Raw genomic sequence first — 5313 nt, 5'->3', positions numbered from 1 at the left:
AAACCCCAACCACCCCTTGGATATAAACCTTCACTGGCTCAATCCGACTGGAGCACCGTAATTACCCACTAAACCACCAGGCGCCAAAATTTGGTTATATGGTTACCACCCACCACAGTAAATGGATTCCTACTGTACAGGAAACCATTTGGCTTGTCCCTCAGTGTAGAGCCACCTACAGACAGAAGGAAGAGGAAAGAATGAAGAAAAGAAAGACAGAAGAGGGAGTGTAAAGCCGCATGTAGGCTGAAGGACAAGGAAAGAATGCAGGAAAGAAAGACAGAAAAGGATGGAAGGAAAGGAGGATGGAGAAAACAAAAGGGCAGATGCCCGAAAGCAGCACTACACTGAGTGGATGGTGAGTGCCCCCACCTACCACATAAATGGAATACATCTTTATTAATTTTTATTTTTATTATGAATAATGGATAAACAATTGTGAATTTACCATATATCTTTCCATAAGAGCTGAACATGTAGTCAGGATAATCATTTGTAGTGCAAAGATAAGATTTCATTTGCAATGCATCACAATATAAATAATAATACAGTACATATTATTAACCATCACGTTTTATTGTTTGTCAACATATTTACCATGTAACTAAATTAGTTATTCGTGGATCTAGTTGGTAGTAAAAATAGCTTTTGAACCCTTCCAAAAGAGTGTGGCCCACAGATCAATACCAAAATCATAATTCAGCCCACCATCTCACAGAGGTTGCCCATGCCTGATCTACTGTATATCCTCAAGAGGTAACTTTAGTATATGATACTGGAAATATCACTCACCAAGTAGGTTCTATGGCATAAATTTTTTTTACTCATTTACAGAAGCATATTGATCAGTAACAATAATGTATTAACTTCTGTTACTGCTCCTTGTAAATGCATCAGCAGAAATGGTGAGCAGTGTGTTACCTGAGGTTACGCTGTATATGCATTATAAACCTCATCATTCATTCATTCATTGCCAGACGCCATGTATCCCACACGGGGTGGCCAAGGGCTTAGAGTTAATTGTTTTACAGGGAGGGGCACTAATCCTCCACCAACCCCACTTGACACGTAGGGATGGATAAATGCTGCTTCCTTAGTTTTTTTTTTTTTTTTTTTTCCCCCAGCTGTAAAAAGAGGTATCAAATACAAAGTATACATCAAAATGGTATTTCAATATACATGTACCTTATGTTATAAAAAAGGGTTGAATTGTGATTAGTTTGGCTAAACAGTCACTCCTGATCTGCTTGTTTTCCCTTAGTCAACACTGTGAATTTGTGATTGCTAACTTTTATTTCCAAGTTTTTCCTGCAGTTTTAATTTTTGTCTTTTTTTTTGGTTTGAAATAACAAACATGGCTGGTCAGAAGAAGTGTAAGCCCCTACTATCTATAATTTCTGCATTAACAAGAATAAAATAGGATTCGGAAACTACTGTACATTAATAATATTGTGCTTAGTTTTTACAGATAATTGTTTGCATACAGGAATAAATTACTCCTAGAATGGTCTTCTCCGATCTCCAAAATTCTGTATCTACAATGAAACCATGTTTTATGTATTCATCTAACCATTTGACTGTGATTAAAGGGTTAAAGTTCGAGCAGCTGAATAAATACGCAGGGCTGCAGTCTGAACAACACATCAGAGGAGGAATAAATGTGATTTTGAGTAGCCTTTCAGTTCCAGATAATTATGTACTGTAGGTTTTCATCCAAGCTAACAACTGACAATTTTATTTTGTTGAGCAAGAAATACTGCAGTCAAAAGATTAATGATACCTTTTTTTAAACAATGCATCCCATCTATAAAAAGGCAACGTATATTGCATCATGCACTTATGAAGAGATTAATTAATCCATACTGCGATTGACTGGAAATCCAGAGTGCACCCCATGTGGAAAAAAAAAAAAAAAAAAAAAAAAAAAAATGCTTTTTTGTATTTCTGACTGATAGAATATGTGATAAAGTATACTGTGCGTATATCAATTTTCAAGTCAATATATGTCATGGTTTAGCTGCTGGTGTTTTAGAAATACTGTATATATATATACATATGGCTCAGTGGGTTAGAGCGCTCCGCTCTGGCCGAAGGGTCGGAGGATCGAATCCACCCAAGGGTCGTTGGTAGACATCAGGAAGGGCATCCGGTCATAAAATGCTACGTGCTCCAGACCAAAAGTCCTCTACCCAGAGGCAACGCCTTAGCCCTTCGGGGATACCTGGCGTAAAACCAAATTATTTATTTTTTTATTTATATATATATATATATATATATATATATTCATTCATTCATTGCCAGATGCCATATATCCCAAACGGGGTGGCCAATGCTTAGAGTTAATTGTTTTACAGGGAGGGGCACTAATCCTCCACCAACCCCACTTGACATGTAGGTATATATATATAAATATATACACAGTAGGACCTCACTATAACGAACTTATTGCGGCCCAAACCATTCCAAAAAATGCGAAATTCTGATAAAAGTGACATTCAAACTTCCCTCTGCTAACCCAGACTTTTTCCGATATATCAGACATTAGTCCGGATCCCATGAATGGTTTTTAAACTGTTTTGATTACTATTGCTGTACTGAACTGTGTTATAACTTCACTACATTAATCAAATTGTATAATATATTTAATAATACTGTACTGTACACTGATAAACATGTCTTTTATTTACCTTATTGTGGTGACCATAGCTGAAGTGGTCAAAGAGTCCGGACTGCGTCTGGCTCAATCGGACTTTTTCCGATATATAGGAATTTAGTTCGGTAACTCCTTGAGTCCGATAAAAGAGAATTCTGGTCTATTGAAGTCCATTATATCAAGGTTTTACTGTATATATATATATATATATATATATATATATATATATATACATAATTATACACTCAATCCTCTTAAATCGCGGCAATTTGGGTCTGGACCACTGCCACAATTTACAAATTCCGTGGTTTATAAATAATAACTCTTATGTGAAAAATGAATTTGGGTCTGGACTTTGGCCAACCAACCCCCACAGCACCCTACCTACACCTATCTAGGCACCATCAAACACAACCATACAAATTTAGGAATATTCAGTGCATGTATTTAATAAAAATATGCAATGTTAAGGGATCTCACCTTAATCCTATGATGAAATTGCTTAAGTGAATGGAGTGGGGTGGTGTTGAGAAGAACTTAGAACCTTTCAGCACTTGTTCTTCCCAAATTCTTTCGCCAGCTTTGAAAACTTCTCTCCCCTCTCAACACAACGAAAGAGCTCCAAACGTTGACTGTACAACAACTGTGGCAGCTTCTTGTTGCCATATTGCTTACAGCGCTTCACTGGGGGGTCGGGCGGGGCCATGGCAGGTAGAAGGCGGGGGGAAGTTGCACAAAAAAGGCAGTTAGCTCTCCTACTCCACGGCAACAGTTTGTAGTGTGCGGACTGGTGAGACAAGAACAACAACAACATGGCGGCATTAGTATGCACATTTGCCACCAGGGACACATGGTGATCGGTTGTTGGGTCGCGATTTTCAATTTGAATGCCACGGTTTACGATTCTCCTCGGAAAAGGCCCATTTCGGTGCCTAGGTCCGTGATTTTCGTGACTTAACACCATACCACGTTAAGTACACCGCTTCCCATCCGATCAGCGGAGTTAAGCAACGTTGGGTCTGGTTAGTACTTGGATGGGTGACCGCCTGGGAACACCAGATGCTGTTGGCATCCCTACGTGTCAAGTGGGGTTGGTGGAGGATTCGTGCCCCTCCCTGTAAAACAGTTAACTCTAAGCCCTTGGCCACCCCGTTTGGGATACATGGCGTCTGGCAATGAATGAATGAATGATGAAACAGCAATTTAAGGGTGCCGGCAGTCTGACAGCCACTTAGCTGTGATTTACGAATCCATGATTTATAAACACGCGATTTACGAGAATTGAGTGTATATACTGTGTATATATATATATACTGTATATATATATAGATAGATAGATATATAGATATAAATATATATAGATATATATAGAGAGATATATAGATATAGGTAGATAGATATATATAGATATACAGTACCCTCGCGTCCAACACGCGTTAGTCCAGCACGATTCACGTCCAGCACAGAGAGCAAATAATTAGTATTATTTAATACGATTTAATTACTGCAACACGAGTGTGTTAGCATAACATGCACAGAGCTCCGAGAAGTGGGCGAAATCCGCAGAGTTCACCTCTAGCACGATCACCCCTGGTCCAACACGGTCATATTGGACATTCCCATGCATGATGATGATAGCCAATGAAAACTGATCAAGTAGCCTTCCCCACCCGCTATCGTGATGTGATCGTGATGCCGCCCAATTAAAAACGCTTCTGCTGTCACGTGATGTTTTGTTTAAATTTCTCCCGCCACAAAGCCACTCAGTCGCATAATTCGCATTGGAAGGTGCTTTTTTCTTGCTGCATTTTCTGCCCTTGTTACTGCATTTTACGCTGCTCACGATGCCTAGGAAGCCTTCTGAGAACCCCAAGAAGCATCGGCACCTCCCTCAGGCCACCAAGCTAGAAAGCATCGAGAGGAAGAAGAAAGGGGAGAGGAAAGTTGACATTGCCAAGGCCTACGACATGAATGAAGCCAACGTGAGGACCATAATAAAAAACCAAGACAAGATCCTGGCAGCAGTGAAGGCTTACAGAGTGCTAGGACAGGCAGAAGCAGGACCTTCCATGGCTGTGGACGAAGATAGTGATTCTGAGTGTGATTTCGAAGGATTTATGAGGGAAGTTGAGGAGGAGCAGCAGCCATCCTCCAGGGACCCAGTAGGACTACCTACAGCCTTGGATACCACCTTCCATTCCCAGCAAGCCCACCAACACTCTTCTAAAAGGTTAGTTATCATTCACAGCACAGTACCATTTATTATAATTACGACAGTACCAATATATGTATAGGTATATGGTAGGTATTTAGGGTGACTTTTCCTAGGGTTGCTGATATAATTCATTTTTCCCCACAAGCTCTATTGTTTGTCCAACACGTTTTTGGTCCAACAGGGGACCCTTGCATGACAATATTACCGTGTTGAATGCGAGGGTACTGTGTGTGTATATATATATATACATACAGTATATAAACTGTATATATACAGTCATCACGCCTAAAGTGCACCTTCACAAAGTGCGTCTCACCTAATGTCTGACGGGAGTCTGACAATAATTTATTATTTAGAAAGTGCATTTGCTACCTGCAATGTACCACGGGCATGAAAAATTGAGGCTAATATGGTATTCTTTCGCAACTCACAAGCATGATTTGTA

The 5313-nt window shown here is 39.7% G+C and overlaps 1 pseudogene; it reads left to right on the top strand.

Annotated features, from left to right (window-relative positions):
• The first annotated feature begins 3606 nt into the window (after nucleotides 1-3606).
• On the top strand, nucleotides 3607-3724 carry LOC145403837 (5S ribosomal RNA; annotated as a pseudogene).
• The last annotated feature ends 1589 nt before the right edge of the window (nucleotides 3725-5313 follow it).

The sequence above is a fragment of the Coenobita brevimanus genome, chromosome 61 (genome assembly GCF_032717465.1).
Source record: "Coenobita brevimanus isolate Jiangsu-jjx chromosome 61, ASM3271746v2, whole genome shotgun sequence".
NCBI classification, from domain to species: domain Eukaryota; kingdom Metazoa; phylum Arthropoda; class Malacostraca; order Decapoda; family Coenobitidae; genus Coenobita; species Coenobita brevimanus.
This window is presented reverse-complemented; position numbering and strand designations above follow the sequence as displayed.